Below are 21,348 nucleotides of genomic sequence, written 5' to 3' on the forward strand. Positions count from 1 at the left end.
AGGTTGATCGAAAAGTTTGGGGGATCTAAGAGTGTGGCAACCCAGTAGTCATGATTACTTCGAATTCTGACAATATGAGGGTCATGCTGCAGGTAGTGCAGCAAGAAGGCACTTATGTGTCTTGCGCATCTCGGAGCCCCAAAATTATTTTCCGGGCTAGATGCAGCTAAAAATTATTTTTAATTTTAAATCTGGTGAAGCTTATTATAGATGGCCTAATAGGATCAGTGCTGCACACTGCTACAAAGCCCAAATTATTTTCCAGTCAAGATACAGATAAACATGATTAGTAATTTGAAAGCTTAAAACGGTTGGTAGGGTGATTTTAACCAATCATCAAGCTTTTACTCTCCCCAGGATGACACAGGGGTAGAAAAGTCGTTTCGGATCCATGATTTGTTCATCTTTATGAACGTGAGTCTGTCTACATTATCAGTGGAGAGCCGCGTGCGCTTATCTGTCAGCACACCACCAGCAGCGCTGAACACACGTTCAGACAGAACGCTGGCTGCGGGGCATGACAAGATCTCCAAGGTGTAAGTGGCTAGCTCCGGCCATTTATCCAGATTGGAAGCCCAAAAAGAGCAAGGGTCCAGTGACACAGTCGTGGCTTCAATGTTTACTTGGAGATACTCCTGTACCATCGTCTCTAGGCGTTGACTATGTGTCAGACTTCTTGTCTCCTGTGGCCTTGCAAAGGATGGGCTAAAAAAGTGGTGAAATGATTCCGCAAAATTGATGTTACCAGCAGATACTGTGGTTCTGTTACGGTTTGAGTGCTGAACACTTGACGGTCCCACGGTTGGCAAGTTGGAACTGTGAGATTCACTACGTGCACCACTGGTATTTTGTGGAAAAGCACATGTAAGATTCTGCAACAGTCTCTGCTGATACTCCTGCATGCGTGCATCCCTTTCTATGGCAGGAATAATTTCTGCAAATTTACTTTTGTACCGGGGATCTAACAGTGTGGCAACCCAGTAGTCAGGATTATTTCTAATTCTCACAATTCGAGGGTCATGTTGCAGGTAGTGCAGCAAGAAGGCACTCATGTGTGTTGCGCATCCAGGAGCACCAAGTCCCTGTTGTGTTGGTGGCGAGGTAGCAATCATGCTTCCTTCCTCTGTCCTCTCCCCCCAACCTCGCACAACAGAAATGTGATCAAGGTCTCCCTCATCTGATGAGTCTTCCATCAGTTCGTCCTCCACTTCTTCCTGGGCTCCTGCACCTTCCTCACTAGTTTGGCTGCTACCATGCGCCCTGGTAAAATCATCTCCCCCACCCTCACATGCCTGCCGCCTTGGTGCTGCCGACCGTCTGGACCTTGCAGATGTTAGCCCTTCCGCATACAACTCCTCCTCCTCTACTTCCTCCACCTCCTCTTGTGCCACCACCTGACTCCGAATTCTGTTTAACATGTGCTCCAGCATGTAAATCACCGGAATAGTCATGCTGATAATGGCATCGTCAGCACTAAACATCTTCGTCGCCATTTCAAAACTGTGCAGAAGGGTGCATAGGTCCCTGATCTGAGACCACTCCTCCAGCGTGATTTGCCCCACCTCTGAATCTCGTTGGCCCAGGCTATACGTCAGAACGTATTGCACCAGGGCTTGTCGGTGCTGCCACAGTCGCTGCAACATGTGCAGAGTTGAATTCCACCGGGTAGGCACATCGCATTTTAGCCGGTGAAGTGGCAGGCCCAACGACTTCTGTAGAGATGTAAGTCGCTGAGCTGCGGGATGCGAACGGCGGAAGTGAGCACACAGCGACCGTGCCCTCTGCAGAAGGCCATCTAGTCTGGGATAGTGGGCTAAAAATTGCTGGACAACCAGGTTCAACACGTGAGCCATACAAGGCACGTGTGTGACATTGCCCCGGCGAAGGGCCACACCCAGGTTTGCAGCATTGTCGCACATGGCCTTCCCTGGTTTCAGGTCCAGTGGAGACAACCATTCTTGAAATTGGTTCTCCAGAGCTGACCACAACTCCTCAGCTGTGTGACTCACATTTCCCAGACATTTCAATGTAAAAACCGCCTGATGACGTTGAGCCCTACTGCCAGCATAGTAAGGAGGTATGCAGGATCCCTTCTGCGCAGTTAGAAAGCTTGTGGCATGACCAGACAGGCTTTGGGTGCAGGTGGAAGACCGAGAGGAGGTTGAGGAGGCAGAAGCAGTGGAGGAAAAATGACATAAAGAGGATTGACGCACAACTCGTGGGGACGGCAAGACTTGGACAGCAGCCCCTTGTCCTGCTGTCACCATAGTTACCCAGTGCCCAGTCAGCGACATGTAACGCCCCTGTCCATGCCTACTCGTCCAAGTGTCTGTGGTGAAATGCACCCTGTCACACACAGAGTTTCTCAAAGAAGCGGTGATGTTGTGTGCGACATGCTGGTGGAGCGCAGGCACACCTTTCTTTGAGAAGTAGTGCCGACTGGGCATCTGGTACTGGGGCACTGCGACGGACATAAGGTCTCGAAAATCCTCTGTGTCCACCAGGCGGAAAGGCAGCATTTCTGTAGCCAAGAGCTTGCAGATGGTGAAATTCAACCTCTTAGCTTTCTCATGGCTAGGAGGAAATGGTCTTTTACTTGTCCACATCTGAGGGACCGAGGGCTGGCTATTGTGCCTAGACGGGGTTGATAAGGGTGTCCCCGGCAAACTGCCGGTCTGTGAGGAAGATGCAGGCGGACATGTTAGGTTGCCTTGATCCAAAGGTGGTGCTATCGATGTCGGACAGCGCTCAAGACCAGCTGGTGTTACCACCTCCAAAGAAAATGATGACCTGCCAATCACGCTGGCTGTTGCGGGTAAAGAGGTGGCAGGTCTGCGCCCCAAAACAGGTGTGACTGCTGTCCCCCCAGTCACAGAGGATGAAGAGGCCGCGGATGCACAAGATATGGCAGACGGTGGTTGGCCCGGCCGGCTAGACCGCATTGTAGCACACTGAGCTTCCCACTGCAACTTATGCTTCATGTCCATGTGCCGGTTCATGCATGAAGTACTCAAACTATGTATTTTTTGGCCTCTACTTAGCTTTTGCTGACAATTGTTACAGATAACACGAGTTGGGTCATCTTTATCGATCTGAAAAAATGCCCAGGCTATGCAAGGCTTAGCACCCATGCGACCTGAAGAGCCACCACGACTTGTGGTGAGAGGCAGAGTTGTGTTTGAGGATGCAGTTGTTGACGTGCTTCCAGTACTACGTCTCTGTCCAGGAAGGTGCAACCTGACCTCGTCGTCACTAGCATCTTCCTCCACCTCCTCTGCTGACCTCATCTCTTGGCTGACTGTGGGTTGACAGTAAGTGGGATCTCCGACCTCATCATCATCACCCTGTGCGTTATCACACCCGTCGTCCTCAGAGCCAACCTGTTCCTGCCCTGACAAAAAACTAAAGTTGTCGCTCCAATCAGGTATTTGAGTCTTATCATCGTCTTCCTCATTGTCTCCACCAACAGGAGTTACAGTTTGGGAATGAGGGTCTACATTATGGTCAGAACCTTCTGCGTCTGGTCCTGGATCCAACTCATAAATATTCTGGGCATCAGTGCAGATCATTTCCTCGTCTGGATTCACAGAAGCGCTGGAGTCGACCTCTGATTCCCAGGCTATAGTATGAGTAAACAGCTCTGCAGACTCAACCATCTGTTCTACCTCATACTCAGACGGGCAGCTGGAGATTTGGGAGCTGTGAGGAAGCAAGTGCGATTTGGGTGACACCTTTGAGGACTGGAGTATTTGTGATGTTGAAGTTGATGTGGAGGAGAGCCCACTTAAAGGAGCACTTGATATCCGTTGAAGCACCTGCTGTTTTTGTGCCTCATCTGGAATTTGTAGCGATTGGCGTGGCCGTAAGAAAGGGATCTTATCACATTGTCCGCTAAAAGAAGTAGACATTTTAGTTTGGCTGGAAGATGGTCTTTCTTCTGCACCTACCCCACGGACACAACCTTTTTTCCCCTTCCCAACACGCCTATTCCCCTTTCCACCAGCAGCAGGCCTTTTTCCACTCATTTTGGTGGTAAACTAATTCACAACTCTGGAGTTGTTTGCACAAAAAAACAATGGATGGTAACCGAGCAGAGCTGAGTGGCCAAACTGTGGTATTAGGCCAAAACTATTGGCTGGGTTAGATGCAGAAAAAAATTATTTTTAATTTGCAACCTGATGGAGGTCAGTATAGATGGACTAATAGACCAAGTCCCACACACCGCTAGAAGCCCAAATATTTTTTCAGAGCTAGATGCAGAAATTTTTTTTATTCAATTTGCAACCTGATGGAGGTCAGTATAGATGGACTAATAGACCAAGTCCCACACACTGCTAGAAGCCCAAATATTTTTTCAGAGCTAGATGCAGAAAAAAATTATTTTTAATTTGCAACCTGATGGAGGTCAGTATAGATGGACTAATAGACCAAGTCCCACACACTGCTAGAAGCCCAAATATTTTTTCAGAGCTAGATGCAGAAAAAAATTATTTTTAATTTGCAACCTGATGGAGGTCAGTATAGATGGACTAATAGACCAAGTCCCACACACCGCTAGAAGCCCAAATATTTTTTCAGAGCTAGATGCAGAAAAAAATTATATTCAATTTGCACCCTGCTGGAGGTCAGTATAGAAGGACTAATAGAACAAGTCCCACACACTGCTAGAAGCCCAAATATTTTTTCAGAGCTAAATGAAGAAAAAAATTATTTTTAATTTGCAACCTGATGGAGGTCAGTATAGATGGACTAATAGACCAAGTCCCACACACCGCTAGAAGCCCAAATATTTTTTCAGAGCTAGATGCAGAAATTTTTTTTATTCAATTTGCAACCTGATGGAGGTCAGTATAGATGGACTAATAGACCAAGTCCCACACACTGCTAGAAGCCCAAATATTTTTTCAGAGCTAGATGCAGAAAAAAATTATTTTTAATTTGCAACCTGATGGAGGTCAGTATAGATGGACTAATAGACCAAGTCCCACACACTGCTAGAAGCCCAAATATTTTTTCAGAGCTAGATGCAGAAAAAAATTATTTTTAATTTGCAACCTGTTGGAGGTCAGTATAGATGGACTAATAGAACAAGTCCCACACGCTGCTAGAAGCCCAAATATTTTTTCAGAGCTAAATGAAGAAAAAAATTATTTTTAATTTTCAACCTGATGGAGGTCAGTATAGATGGACTAATAGACCAAGTCCCACACACTACTAGAAGCCCAAATATTTTTTCAGAGCTAGATGCAGAAAAAAATTATATTCAGTTTGCAACCTGATGGAGGTCAGTATAGATGGACTAATAAAATGATGCTATGCCCAAAAGATTTTACTTCACTAGGTGCAGTAAAAAAATTGGTATTCTATACACAGGTGGTATATCTTGCAACACAGATAGGCTACTCCACTGACTAACACACTCTGCAATAGGCCAAAAAGGATTAGCTTTGCTAGATTCAGCCAAATGCTGTGAAAAAAACTTGAACAGCACTGGCACAGACCTGCCTGGCAAAAACTGATAGGAACTGATGTAACCTAGTCCTGAAAAGGACTCCAATTACAATTAGTCTTTACTCCCACAATCTATCTATTTAAGAGCACAGACCTGCCTGATAAAAGTCGTAGGAAATGCTGTAACCTAGTCCTTAAAAGGACTGCAATCACAACTATTCCCTACTCCCAAGCTATCTGTATATTTGTGCGAAAATTGGCTTGAAATTAACAAGGTATAGCGCACACAGCAACAGCGGTGCCGTCTAACACGCAGCTGCAGCAGTGAGAAAATGGTGGCGACGGGGAAAATGGCTTGGTCTTATAGGGCAAGGACATGTGACATACACTGCCAATCACACATGCCCTTGCTTGTGTGAAAAAAAGCACTTCGCTCCGTGTGTGCGCTGCTGATAGGCTGACAGATTGCACCTCCCCACTGCAAATGCGGGAAAGAGAAAAAAAAATGGAGATCTTCATTGTTCCTGCAGAGATCCATCCCCTGCCCCTCCCCCCGCCCCGCTGTACACTCAAACTGCGTATTAACATTAATTTTCATCATTACTGAGAAAAAATCCAGTTATGATTTTGGTGCACGAACAGTTATCGAACATAACCTCGAACAGCCGAATTTTTCTCAAATTGTTCGTGTTCGCCGACCGGCTCGAACACCGCCCAAAACAGCTCGAATTTGAGATTGGCGAACAGTTCGAGTAGAACAACGCTCATCTCTAGTGAGCAGCAGGCAGCAGTAATGGAGTACCAGCTGCAGCAGGCGCAAACAAGTCGCAGTGCATGCCGTTCACACTTCACCACCACTGAGTGGGCCTCTATGAAGGACATTTGCCACGTTTTGCGTGCCTTCGATTATTCCACGCGGATGGCGAGTGCAGATGATGCACTAGTGAGAATGACTATCCCCCTTATCTGCCTGCTTGAAAAAACACTGCAAGCACTAAGGGACGAGGTTTTGGAAGAGGTGGAGGATGAGGAGTCACAAATGCCATCTGCTTCTGTACAGTCTGCGCAACGTTGTTCCTCACAAAGGCCAAGGCAGGGGACACTTTGTGAGGAGGATGAGGTGGAGTCAATGGATGAGGAAGACATCTGTCCAGAGGAGGGAGGTACACAATGCTCTAGTAGTCAGTATCTAGAGCGAGGGTGGGGTGATGCAGAGCAGGCAGAGATCACGCCTCAAGCAGGGGACAGCGTTTCTTGGCCAGTTGGCAGTCTGCAGTACATGGTTGATTTCATGCTGCAGTGCCTGAGAAACGACCGCCGCATCGCCCACATTCTCAACACGGCTGATTATTGGGTGTCCTCCCTCCTAGATCCTCGCTACCGGGACAACTTACAAAGCCTCATAACATCGTTGAACCGGGAACGTAAAATGCGGGAGTACCAAGACGCACTGGTGCATTCCATCATGTTCTCCATTCCAACTGAGAGCAGTGCTGCTAGTGCTTTACAAAGGCAGTGGAGGAAGCTCTGCACAAAGAGGGAGCAGAAGCAGCGCCTCAGCACAAGGCAAGACCAGTATGGCCGAAATATGGCAAAATTTTGTGTCCCCGCCGCCACAAATGTCTACACCATCACAGACGGCTCCAGTCAGCAGGAGGCAACGTTTCCGTCAGATGGTGACAGACTACATGTCTTGCCCTCTTAGTGTACTCCCAGACGGCTCTTCTCCCTTCAAGTTTTGGGTCTGTAAGCTGGATACATGGCCAGAGCTTAGTCAGTATGCATTGGAGGTGCTAGCTTGCCCTGCTGCTAGTGTATTATCAGAACGCGTCTTTAGTGCCGCAGGTGGTGTACTAACAGACTGTCGCATGCGACTATCCTCCGATAACGTTGACCGGCTTACTTTTCTCAAAATGAACAAGGCCTGGATCTCTCATGAATTTGCCAGTCCTGTTCCAGAATAAATAATTGGTTGGCAACAGTATCCAGGTCTCCTGCTGTGTTCATGTTTCTACCAAATGAACTGTAATCCCTGAGCTCCAACACTGCCAGTTGGCGCTCGGAAGTGCCGTCTGCACAGTCAACTCTTGCTGCCGTGTTATTGGGGTTCAGTAACGTCAGCTGTTCCCCTGCTGTGCAGACGGCAATTTCTCCTGCTCTGTCCACATTCTCACTACTACAGATTTTAAAGTTGCTCCAATTACACCTCTGGCTCCTATGTTTTCAGTATTATCCCTGAGATCCAACACCGCCAGTTGGCGCTCGGAAGTGCCGTCTGCACAGTCAACACTTGCTGCCGTGTTATTGGGGTTCAGTAACGTCAGCTGTTCCCCTGCTGTGCGGACGGCAATTTCTCCTGCTCTGTCCATATTCTCACTACAACAGATTTTAAAGTTGCTCCAATTACACCTCTGGCTCCTCTGTTTTCAGTATTATCCCTGAGCTCCAACACTGCCAGTTGGCGCTCGGAAGTGCCGTCCGCACAGTCAACACCTGCTGCCGTGTTATTGGGGTTCAGTAACGTCAGCTGTTCCCCTGCTGTGCGGATGGCAATTTCTCCTGCTCTGTCCACATTCTCACTACTACAGATTTTAAAGTTGCTCCAATTACACCTCTGGCTCCTCTGTTTTCAGTATTATCCCTGAGCTCCAACACCGCCAGTTGGCGCTCAGAAGTGCCTTCTGCACAGTCAACACTTGCTGCCGTGTTATTGGGGTTCAGTAACGTCAGCTGTTCCCCTGCTGTGCGGACGGCAATTTCTCCTGCTCTGTCCACATTCTCACTACTACAGATTTTAAAGTTGCTCCAATTACACCTCTGGCTCCTATGTTTTCAGTATTATCCCTGAGCTCCAACACCGCCAGTTGGCACTCGGAAGTGCCGTCTGCACAGTCAACACTTGCTGCCGTGTTATTGGGGTTCAGTAACGTCAGCTGTTCCCCTGCTGTGCGGACGGCAATTTCTCCTGCTCTGTCCACATTCTCACTACTACAGATTTTAAAGTTGCTCCATTTACACCTCTGGCTCCTCTGTTTTCAGTATTATCCCTGAGCTCCAACACCGCCAGTTGGCGCTCGGAAGTGCCGTCTGCACAGTCAACACTTGCTGCCGTGTTATTGGGGTTCAGTAACGTCAGCTGTTCCCCTGCTGTGCGGATGGCAATTTCTCCTGCTCTGTCCACATTCTCACTACTACAGATTTTAACCCCTTAATAACATCTGACGTACTAATACGCGTCTGTGCCCTGGGACTTAAGAGCCAGACCCGTATTAGTACGTCATCGCGATCGCGCGCGCACACAGGCTGTGCGGGCGCGATCGCCGCCGGGTGTCAGCTGATTGTCACAGCTGACACCCGGTACTATGTGCAGGGAGCGGTCACGCACTGCTTCCAGCACATTAACCCCCGCGATGCTGCGATCGAAGTCGATCGAAGTCGATCGCGGCATTGCGGGGGCAAGGGGAGGTGATCGGCGATACTCACCTCCTCTTCCGGCTTCCAGCGCAGTCTGCAAAGGCTTCCCGGGTGTTGCCATGACGACCCGATGTCGTCATGACAACATCCGGGTCACCAGAGAGCAGGAAGATTGCTTGGACATGCGCAGTGCATCTCCAAGCAATCTTCACACTGTGCACTTCTGACAGCCTTCATGGCATAGGGATGGTGCTCCATTCCTGTGCCATGCAGGCGATCAGAAAAAAAAAAGTGAAAGTCCCAGAGTGGGACAAAGTAATAAAGTGTATAAACTGTGTGAAAGTGGAAAAAAAAAAAAAAAAAAAATGTGCAAAAATATTATAAAAAAATAAAAAAAATAATACACCAAAAATAAAAATATAATGTACCCATCAATAAATATTATTATAAAAAAAATAAAAAAAAAACAATAAAAGTACACATATTTGGTATCACCGCGTCCAGAACAACCTGACCTATAAAACTGTCCCACTAGTTAACCCCTTCCGTGAACACGGTAAAAAAAAAAAAAAAAAAAACAAGCAAAAAACAATGCTTTATCACCATACCGCCAAACAAAAAGTGGAATAACACGCGATCAAAAAGACAAATATAAATAAAAATGATACCGCTGAAAACATCATCTCGTCCCGCAAAAAACAAGCCGCCATATAGCTCCATCAGCCGAAAAATAAAAAAGTTATAGCTCTCAGAATAAAGCGATACTAAAAAATATTTTTTTCTATAAAATAGCTTTTATTGTGTATAAGCGCCAAAACATAGAAAAATGATACAAATGTGGTACCGCTGTAAACGTACTGACCCGAAGAGTAAAGCTGCCTCATCAATTTTACCACACGCGGAACAGAATAAAAAAAAAAAAAAAAAACAATTCCTGAATTGTTGGTTTTTGTTTATTCTGCCTCCCAAAAATCGGAATAGAAAGCGATCAAAAAATGTCACGTGCCTGAAAATGGCACCAATAACAACGTCAAGTCATCCCGCAAAAAACGAGCCATCACATGACTGTCTGACAAAATCTGGAAAAATTATAGCTCTCAAAATATGGCGATGCAAAAACTAGATTTTACAAAAAATGCGTCTTTTAGTGTGTGACAGCTGTCAGTCATAAAAACCCCATATGATTCTGGCATTGCTGTAATCACACCGACCCGAAGAATAAAGTCGTCTAATCACTTATACCGCACAAGGAACGGCGTCAAAAATAAACTCTTGAGTTAGGATTGGGCTAGGGTTAGGGCTGGGTTTGGGGCTAGGGTTGTGCTGGGGCTAGGGTTGTGCTGGGGCTAGGGTTGTGCTGGGGCTAGGGTTGTGCTGGGGCTAGGGTTGTGCTAGGGTTAGGGCTGGGGTTGGGATTTTTTTCAAAAGTAAGAAAAAAAGATGACGATATGGCGACTAGTGTTGAGAGCAAGTGCTCGCTACTTGAGTTTGCATCGGGTGCTCTGGTATGCATTTAGTATCGTGGGTATTTGAGTGACATGCTCGAGTCTCTGCCCCATATGCTTCGCGGCCAAAAAACTTTACGGGGATTGCCTGCCATGCACGAGCGATCCCCGCATGTTTTTTTTTGGGTGTCTAATAACCGTGAAACATGCGGAGCAGGGACTCGAGCATGTCACTCGAGCACACGCTGTACATGGTGCATACCTGAGTACCCGATGCAAACTCAAGTAGCGAGCACTTGCGCTCAAGAATAATGAAAACTTATTCAATATGATGACCTAACGTAAACAAATAATGTGCCGTACCTCTGGGTTCAAAATGTTCACTATACACCTTAATAAAATCTTTGAGGGGTATAGTTTCCAAAATGGGGACACTTGTGGTGGAGCTCCACTGTTTAGGCACATCACGGGCTCTCCAAACGCGACATGGTGTCCGCTAACAAATTGAATGGAAAATCGGCTCAAATTGTTAGCGGACGCCATGTTGCGTTTGGAGAGCCCCTGTGTGTCCAAACATTGGAGCTCCCCCACAACTGACCCCATTTTGGAAACTAGACCCCCCAAGGCACCTATCTAGATGCATAGTGAGCACATAGAACCCCCAGGTGCTTCACAAATTGATTCGTAAAAATGAAAAAGTGAAAATAAAACACTTTTTCATTTTTATGAATCAATTTGTGAAGCACCTGGGGTTCCAAGTGCTCACTATGAATCTAGATAGGTGCCTTGGGGGGTCTAGTTTCCAAAATGGGGTCACTTGTGGGGGAGCTCCAATGTTTGGGCACACAGGGACTCTCTAAATGCAACATGGTATCCGCTAACAAATTGAATGGAAAATCGGCTCAAATTGTTAGCGGACACCACATTGCGTTTGGAGAGCCCCTCTGTGCCCAAACTTTGGAGCTCCCCCACAAGTGACCCCATTTTGGAAACTAGACCCCCCAAGGCACCTTTCTAGATGCATAGTGAGCACTTGGAACCCCCAGGTGCTTCACAAATTGATTCGTAATAATGAAAAAGTGAAAAAAAAAACACTTTTTCATTTTTATGAATCAATTTGTGAAGCACCTGGGGTTCCAAGTGCTCACTATGAATCTAGATAGGTGCCTTGGGGGGTCTAGTTTCCAAAATGGGGTCACTTGTGGGGGAGCTCCAATGTTTGGGCACACAGGGACTCTCCAAATGCAACATGATATCCGCTAACAAATTGTCGGCTCAAATTGTTAGCGGATATCATGTTGCATTTGGAGAGTCCCTGTGTGCCCAAACATTGGAGCTCCTCCACAAGTGACCCCATTTTGGAAACTAGACCCCCCAAGGCACCTATCTAGATGCATAGTGAGCACTTGGAACCCCTAGGTGCTTCACAAATTAATTCGTAAAAATGAAAAAGTGTTTTTTTTTTCACTTTTTCATTTTTACGAATCAATTTGTGAAGCACCTGGGGGTTCCAAGTGCTCACTATGCATCTAGAAAGGTGCCTTGGGGGGTCTAGTTTCCAAAATGGGGTCACTTGTGGGGGAGCTCCAAAGTTTGGGCACAGAGGGGCTCTCCAAACGCAATGTGGCGTCCGCTAACAATTTGAGCCGATTTTCCATTCAATTTGTTAGCGGATACCATGTTGCATTTAGAGAGTCCCTGTGTGCCCAAACATTGGAGCTCCCCCACAAGTGACCCCATTTTGGAAACTAGACCCCCCAAGGCACCTATCTAGATGCATAGTGAGCACTTGGAACCCCTAGGTGCTTCACAAATTGATTCGTAAAAATGAAAAAGTGTTTTTTTTTTCACTTTTTCATTATTACGAATCAATTTGTGAAGCACCTGGGGGTTCCAAGTGCTCACTATGCATCTAGAAAGGTGCCTTGGGGGGTCTAGTTTCCAAAATGGGGTCACTTGTGGGGGAGCTCCAAAGTTTGGGCACAGAGAAGCTCTCCAAACGCAATGTGGTGTCCGCTAACAATTTGAGCCGATTTTCCATTCAATTTGTTAGCGGATACCATGTTGCATTTAGAGAGTCCCTGTGTGCCCAAACATTGGAGCTCTGCCACAAGTTACCCCATTTTGGAAACTAGACCCCCCAAGGCACCTATCTAGATGCATAGTGAGCAGTTGGAACCCCCAGGTGCTTCACAAATTGATTCATAAAAATGAAAAAGTGTTTTTTTTTTCACTTTTTCATTGTTACGAATCAATTTGTGAAGCACCTGGGGGTTCCAAGTGCTCACTATGCATCTAGATAGGTGCCTTGGGGGGTCTAGTTTCCAAAATGGGGTCACTTGTGGGGGAGCTCCAATGTTTGGGCACACAGCAGCTCTCCAAACGCAACATGGTGTCGCTAACAATTTGAGCCAATTTTGCGTTAAATTTGTTAGCGGACACCATGTTGCATTTAGAGAGCCGCTGTGTGCCCAAATATTGGAGCTCCCCCACAAGTGACCCCATTTTGGAAACTAGACCACCCAAGGCACCTATCTAGATGCATAGTGAGCACTTGGAACCCTCAGGTGCTTCACAAATTGATTCATACAAATGAAAAAGTGTTTTTTTTTTCACTTTTTCATTGTTACGAATCAATTTGTGAAGCACCTGGGGGTTCCAAGTGCTCACTATGCATCTAGATAGGTGCCTTGGGGGGTCTAGTTTCCAAAATGGGGTCACTTGTGGGGGAGCTCCAATGTTTGGGCACACAGGGACTCTCTAAATGCAACATGGTGTCCTCTAACAAATTTAACGGAAAATCGGCTCAAATTGTTAGCGACACCATGTTGCGTTTGGAGAGCCGCTGTGTGCCCAAACATTGGAGCTCCCCCACAAGTGACCCCATTTTGGAAACTAGAGCCCCCAAGGCACCTATCTAGATGCATTGTGAGCACTTGGAACCCTCAGGTGCTTCACAAATTGATTCATAAAAATGAAAAGGTGTTTTTTTTTTTCACTTTTTCATTGTTACGAATCAATTTGTGAAGCACCTGGGGGTTCCAAGTGCTCACTATGCATCTAGAAAGGTGCCTTGGGGGGTCTAGTTTCCAAAATGGAGTCACTTGTGGGGGAGCTCCAAAGTTTGGGCACACATGGGCTCTCCAAACACAACATGGCGTCCGCTAATTATTCAAGCAAATTTTACAATCAAAAAGTCAAATAGCGCTCCTTCCCTTCCGAGCCCTGCCGTGCGCCCAAACAGTATTTTTTCCCCAAATATTGGGTATCTGCGTGCCCAGGGGAAATTGCACAACAAATTTTGGGGTCCATTTTTTCTTGTTACCCCTGTGAAAATAAAAAAAATTGGGTCTAAATTAACATTTTTGTGAAAAAAGTTAAATGTTCATTTTTTTCTTCCACATTCAAAAAATTCCTGTGAAGCACCTGAAGGGTTAATAAAGTTCTTGAATGTGGTTTTGAGCACCTTGAGGGGTGCAGTTTTTAGAATGGTGTCACTTTTGGGTATTTTCTGTCATAAAGACCTCTCAAAGTGACTTCAAATGTGATGTGGTCCCTAAAAAAATGGTTTTGTAAATTTTGTTGGAAAAATGAGAAATCGCTGGTCAACTTTTAACCCTTATAGCTCCCTAACAAAAAAAAATTTTGGTTCCAAAATTGTGCTGATGTAAAGTAGACATGTGGGAAATGTTATTTATTAACTCTTTTGTGTGACATATCGCTCTGATTTCAGGGCTTAAAAATTCAAATTTTGAAAATTGCAAAATTTTCAAAATTTTCGCCAAATTTCTGTTTTTTTCACAAATAAACGCAAGTGATATCGAAGAAATTTTTCCACAATCATGAAGTACAATATGTCACGAAAAAACAATCTCAGAATCAGGGGGATCCGTTGAAGCGTTCGAGAGTAATTACCTCATAAAGTGACAGTGGTCAGAATTGTAAAAATTGGCCCGGTCATTAACGTGCAAACCACCCGCGGGGCTTAAGGGGTTAAAGTTGCTGCAATTACACCTCTGGCTCCTCTGTTTTTAGTATTATCCTTGAGCTCCAACACCGCCAGTTGGCGTTCGGAAGTGCCGTCTGCACAGTCAACACTTGCTGCCGTGTTATTGGGGTTCAGTAACGTCAGCTGTTCCCTTGCTGTGCGGACGGCAATTTCTCCTGCTCTGTCCACATTCTCACTACTACAGATTTTAAAGTTGCTCCAATTACACCTCCTGGCTCCTCTGTTTTCAGTTTTATCCCTTGGCTCCAATACCGCTAGTTGCTGCTCAGAAGTGCCGTCTGCACAGTCAACGCTTGCTCCAGTGTTATTGGGGTTCAGTAACGTCAGCTGTTCCCCAGCTGTGCGGATGGCAATTTCTCCTGCTCTGTCCACATTCTCACTACTACAGATTTTAAAGTTGCTCCAATTAAACCTCTGGCTCCTCTGTTTTCAGTATTATCCCTGGGCTCCAATACCGCTAGTTGCTGCTCAGAAGTGCCGTCTGCACAGTCAATGCTTGCTCCAGTGTTATTGGGGTTCAGTAACGTCAGCTGTTCCCCAGCTGTGTGTCTGGCAAATTCTTCTGCTTTGTCCACATCCACTGTACTACTGATTTAAAACTTGCTCCAATTACACCTCTGGCTCCTCTGTTTTTAGTATTTACCCTGGGCTCCAATACCGCTAGTTGCTGCTCAGAAGTGCCGTCTGCACAGTCAACGCTTGCTCCAGTGTTATTGGGTTCAGTAACGTCAGCTGTTCCCCAGCTGTGTGTCCGGCAAATTCTCCTGCTTTGTCCACATCCACTGTACTACTGATTTAAAACTTGCACCAATTACACCTCTGGCTCCTCTGTTTTTATTATTTACCCTGGGCTCCAATACCACTAGTTGCTTCTCAGAAGTGCCGTCTGCACAGTCAACGCTTGCTCCAGTGTTATTGGGGTTCAGTAACGTCAGCTGTTCCCCAGCTGTGTGTCCGGCAAATTCTCTTGCTTTGTCCACATTCACACTACTACAGATTTTAAAGTTGCTCCAATTACGCCTCTGGCTCCACTCTGTTTTTAGTATTTACCCTGGGTTCCAGCACCGCCAGCTGTTTCCCAGCAGTGTCTTTGGCACGAGTACTCCCTCCTTCCCAGCCTTGTTCCAGCACGCCAGCTGTTTCCAGGTAGCGTCAACGTCACTTTTCCTCCAATGCGTTGTCCTGTCGTGTTGCGGTCGGGTTAGCCGACTCTATGGTGCCTGCAGTTAAGGTGACTCCTATGTGGGCTGTGGGATCTGGCAATGAAGGCTGGTTCCATAGTGCCAATATGACAAGCACCCCCTCTAGGACTGTGGGTTTTGATAACTGTGGCCAGCTCACGGCCTTGAAACTTTTTTTTACATGGGTACCTTCTGCTACCCATCCGGGTTCCAGTACCGTCAGCTGGTTCTCGGCAGTGCCTTTGGAGTAGGTGCCTCCTTCTCGGTATCCAAGTTCCACCAACGTCTGCTGGTCCTTGGTAGTGCTTTCTGGCACAGGTACCTTCTGCTTAGTAACCGAATTCCAGTACCGTCAGCTGGTCTTCGGTAGTTCCATTGGCTCGTGTACCTTCTACTACCCATCCGGGTTCCAGTACCGTCAGCTGGTTCTCGGCAGTGTCTTTGGCACGGGCACTCCCTCCTGCCCAGCCTGGTTCCAGCACACCAGCTGTTTCCAGGTAGTCTCAACGTCACTTTGCCTCCAATGCGTTGTCCTGTCGTGTTGCGGTCGGGTTAGCCGACTCTATGGTGCCTGCAGTTTAGGTGACTCCTATGTGGGCTGCGGGATCTGGCAATGAAGGCTGGTTCCATAGTGCCAATAGGACAAGCACCCCCTGTAGGACTGTGGGTCTTGGTAACTGCGGCCGGCTCGCGGCCTTGAAACTTTTTTTTACATGGGTACCTTCTGCTACCCATCCGGGTTCCAGTACCGTCAGCAGGTTCTCGGCAGTGCCTTTGGAATAGGTGCCTCCTTCTCGGTATCCAAGTTCCACCAACGTCTGCTGGTCCTTGGTAGTGCTTTCTGGCACAGGTACCTCCTGCTTAGTAACCGAGTTCCAGTACCGTCAGCTGGTATTCGGTAGTTCCATTGGCTCTTGTACCTTCTGCTACCCATCCGGGTTCCAGTACCGTCAGCTGGTTCTCGGCAGTGCCTTTGGATTAGGTGCCTCCTTCTCGGTATCCAAGTTCCACCAACGTCTGCTGGTCCTTGGTAGTGCTTTCTGTCACAGGTACCTCCTGCTTAGTAACCGAGTTCCAGTACCGTCAGCTGGTCTTCGGTAGTTCCATTGGCTCTTGTACCTTCTGCTACCCATCCGGGTTCCAGTACCGTCAGCTGGTTCTCGGCAGTGCCTTTGGATTACGTGCCTCCTTCTCGGTATCCAAGTTCCACCAACGTCTGCTGGTCCTTGGTACTGCTTTCTAGCACAGGTACATCCTGCTTAGTAACCGTGTTCCAGTACCGTCAGCTGGTCTTCGGTAGTTCCATTTGCTCTTGTACCTTCTGCTACCCATCCGGGTTCCAGTACCGTCAGCTGGTCCTCGGTAGTTCCATTTGCTCTTGTACCTTCTACTACCCATCCGGGTTCCAGTACGTCAGCTGGTTCTCGGCAGTGCCTTTGGCTTAGGTGCCTCCTTCTCGGTATCCAAGTTCCACCGTCTGCTGGTCCTTGGTAGTGCTTTCTGGCACAGGTACCTCCTGCTTAGTAACCGAGTTCCAGTACAGTCAGCTGGTCTTCGGTAGTTCCATTTGCTCTTGTACCTTCTGCTACCCATCCGGGTTCCAGTACCGTCAGCTGGTCCTCGGTAGTTCCTCAGCCTTCTTGTACTTTCTGCTACATTTCCAAGTTCAAGCTTTTTTAAATGGTTCTTGGTAATCACTCTGGATCTCCCTGACGAGGACCCTGAAGACGAGGACCCCGAAGACCAACCCAAAGAAGATGAGGACCCCGAAGATGACGACCCTGAAGAAGAGGACCCTGAAGACCTCCCTGAAGAAAACGAGGACCCTGAAGACCACCCCGAAGAAGACGAGGACCCCAAAGACCAGGACCCCGAAGACGACGACCCTGAAGATGAGGACCCCGAAGACTCCGACCCTGAAGACTACCCCGAAGAAGACCAAGAAGATAACCCTGAAGAAGTTGACCAAGAGGACAAAGAAGAGAAGACAACCACCAAGATACAGAAGAACAAGTGACAGAAAACCAAGAAGCAGAAGTACAAGAAGCTGCAGAACAAAAAGCGGAAGAACATTAAGCATAAGACTAAAAATCAGAGCAAAAGATAATATCTAAATTATAAGCAGAAGATGACTAAGCAGTGTATGGGGGTGAGTCCGTTCCTCCTCGTGGTGCCCCTGGAAAAGACCTGCTGCTGCAGGCCAAACTGAACGCGGACAAATCCTGTTGTAAATCTTTTGTGACGGGCAGAACTAAAGGTGTAATGTTCAAACTTTTATAGATAGCAACTACAGGAATGCCTGTCACAAATAAGAATATGATGAAGAAGAAGAATATGAAGAAGATGAAGAAGTAGAATATGAAGAAGAATAATAGTTGAATAAGAAGAATATGAAGAATGTAAAAAAAAAGAATAATACGAAGAAGGTGAAGAAGAAGATGAAAAAGGTGAAGAAGTTGATGAAAAAGATGCTGATGCTGAGGATGATGAAGGAGAAAGTATGGGAGAAGTAAAAAAGAAGGTGAAGAGCAAGGAAGTAGTGAAACATAAATATCTGACAAAATATAAAAATACTTAACATAGTCAATATTTCCGTAACTCAGAACGTCTTAAAAAAAATATTAATTCCTGCTATTCCATTTGATTGAGCTAAACTTCTATGCCTTTATTATCTCCCCCACCTCCCCCAATGCATTCTTCATTATTCTTAGTTGTTTTCCTTCATGTAGAATTAACCTACAAGGAAAGAAAGTGTTTATTTTCATTCCGATATTTCTGTCCCATTGACTTGCATTGGTTTCCGGTATCGGAATCGGCGATATCCGATACTTTTTGGGTATCGGTCCGATCCAATCCGATCCGATATTTCCCGATATCGGAAGGTATCGCTCAACACTAATGGTCAGTGCTCATTGCCCTCCAGCATGATTCCCACACCGAGGTTTGTCCTCGCTTAGAATGCTACTACCACGGACAGTGTCCCTACCACCTCAGCTCACAGAGCCTGCAACAGAGATTGCTATTAGAATCAAGTTATCCATCTCCTTTGGCATCATGTCTTCCCAGAACAAAAGCTGACAGTTCATGCTTTCCAATATGGGGCAAGTGGCATCTGCCTTGTGGGGTTTTTGCCTTTCTTTTGGATGAACATGTTATGTAGAAGGTTGAACTCGATGTTTACCTTCAGCCTTAAAAGCGATGAAACTATGATATTTTTAACCTCTTAATGACCTGTGGTTTACATGTTTGTCACAGGTCACATGCGAGACGGGCCCACTGAGCCCACTCTGTATTTAGCAGATTTTGGATGTCTTACAGGAAAAAATGAAGAACCAAAGTGAAAAAAATGTCATTTCGTGAAAGAGTGAAAGGACAGCTTTTTTTTTTTTTTAGATTTTCCAGAGCCACACTATACTCATAAAATAGTGATTGTGCTTCTTTATCATGTGGTATGGAGGACACACTTTCTCTTTTACCAGCACCTCCTTGTACAGAATATCATATTCTGTGTAACCTTATTTACCGTACTTTGCACTTAACTCCGATTTAAAAAAAAAATGAAAGCATTTTCCGTGCATTTTAATTTAAAGAATACAGATCTTTACTTCTGACTTTGATCTTCTATATCAAGAGCAGATCATAAGTAGGATTTGAAATTTTTGTCCTTACATTGTATTGAGGACCTGACGAACTACACTGTAATGTAAGAGACATTAGTTATAATCATTTTTCACTTAACATTTATGGGCAGATGAAAGTGATGCCAGATATCAGTGGGTCATGCAGAGCCTGATAAATCTCATTAAAGAATGCTGCTATCATGGAAAGCAAGAGGATCATAGGGAGTTCAAAATAGCACAGTTACAAATACAAATGCTTGATTTTGAATGACTTATTTTAGTTTCCCTTAAAAAATGTATACAAAAAGTTAAAATATATCTACCTATAAACACAAACCTTTCAAAATATCTATTATAAATGTATGTTATAAATTTGGACACACATTTACAGTACAGACCAAAAGTTTGGACACACCTTCTCATTTAAAGATTTTTCTATCTTTTCATGACTATTAAAATTGTACATTCACACTGAAGGCATCAAAACTATGAATTAACACATGTGGAATTATATACTTAACAAAAAAGTGTGAAACAACTGAAAATATGTCTTATATTCTAGGTTCTTCAAAGTAGCCACCTTTTGCTTTGATGACTGCTTTGCACACTCTTGGCATTCTCTTGATGAACTTCAAGAGGTAGTCACCGGAAATGGTCTTCCAACAATCTTGAAGGAGTTCCCAGAGATGCTTAGCACTTGTTGGCCCTTTTGCCTTCACTCTGCGGTCTAGCTCACCCCAAACCATCTCGATTGGGTTCAGGTCTGGTGACTGTGGAGGCCAGGTTATCTGGCGTAGCACCCCATCACTCTCCTTCTTGGTCAAATAGCCCTTGCACATCCTGGAGGTGTGTTTGGGGTCATTGTCCTGTTGAAAAATAAATGATGGTCCAACTAAACGCAAACCGGATGGAATAGCATGCCTCTGCAAGATGCTGTGGTAGCCATGGTGGTTCAGTATGCCTTCAAATTTGAATAAATCCCCAACAGTGTCACCAGCAAAGCACCCCCACACCATCACACCTCCTCCTCTATGCTTCACGATGGGAACCATGCATTTAGAGTCTATCCGTTCACCTTTTCTGCGTCGCACAAAGACTCGGTGGTTGGAAGCAAAGATCTCAAATTTGGACTCATCAGACCAAAACACAGATTTACACTGATCTAATGTCCATTCCTTGTGTTCTTTAGCCCAAACACGTCTCTTCTGCTTGTTGCCTGTCGTTAGCAATGGTTTCCTGGCAGCTATTTCACCATGAAGGCCTGCTGCACAAAGTCTCCTCTTAACAGTTGTTGAAGAGATGTGTCTGCTGTTAGAACTCTGTGTGGCATTGACCAGGTCTCTAATCTGAGCTGCTGTTAACCTGCGATTTCTGAGGCTGGTGACTCGGATAAACTTATCCTCAGAAGCAGAGGTGATCTTGGTCTTCCTTTCCTGGGGCGGTCCTCATGTGAGCCAGTTTCTTTGTAGCACTTGATGATTTTTGCAACTGCACTTGGGGAGACTTTCAAAGTTTTCCCAATTTTTCGCACTAACTGACCTTCATTTCTTAAAGTAATGATGGCCACTCGTTTTTCAAATTCTAACAGTCTATTCAGTAGGACTATCAGCTGTGTATCCACCAGACTTCTGCACAACACAACTGATGGTCTCAACCCCATTTATAAGATAAGAAATCCCACTTATTAAACCTGACAGGGCACATCTGTGAAGTGAAAACCATTTCCGGTGACTACCTCTTTAAGCTTATCAAGAGAATGCCAATAGTGTGCAAAGCAGTCATCAAAGCAAAAGGTGGCTACTTTGAAGAACCTAGAATATAAGACATATTTTCAGTTGTTTCACACTTTTTTGTTAAGTATATAATTCCACATGTGTTAATTCATAGTTTTGATTCCTTCAGTGTGAATGTACAATTTTCATAGTCATGAAAATACAGAAAAATCTTTAAATGAGTAGGTGTGTCCAAACTTTTGGTCTGTACTGTATATATGAATATATATATATATATATATATATATATATATATATATACGGTAAATATGCATATGCTATATATATACACAATATCCTCTCTTCTCTGTAATACAGATAGTTTTCTTAGTGCTATAGCTTCTTTCCTTTCTTCATGAGTATGAGTTTATTAAGGTTAATAAATGATTGCAAATTTGCAGCAATTTATTATACGTGTGTTTTAGGAAACACTGGTTCATTTGCAATGGTGATTTA

This window comes from Phyllobates terribilis, unplaced genomic scaffold, assembly GCF_046119375.1.
Source record: "Phyllobates terribilis strain yellow unplaced genomic scaffold, ASM4611937v1 Scaffold_3__8_contigs__length_932513732, whole genome shotgun sequence".
NCBI lineage: Eukaryota > Metazoa > Chordata > Amphibia > Anura > Dendrobatidae > Phyllobates > Phyllobates terribilis.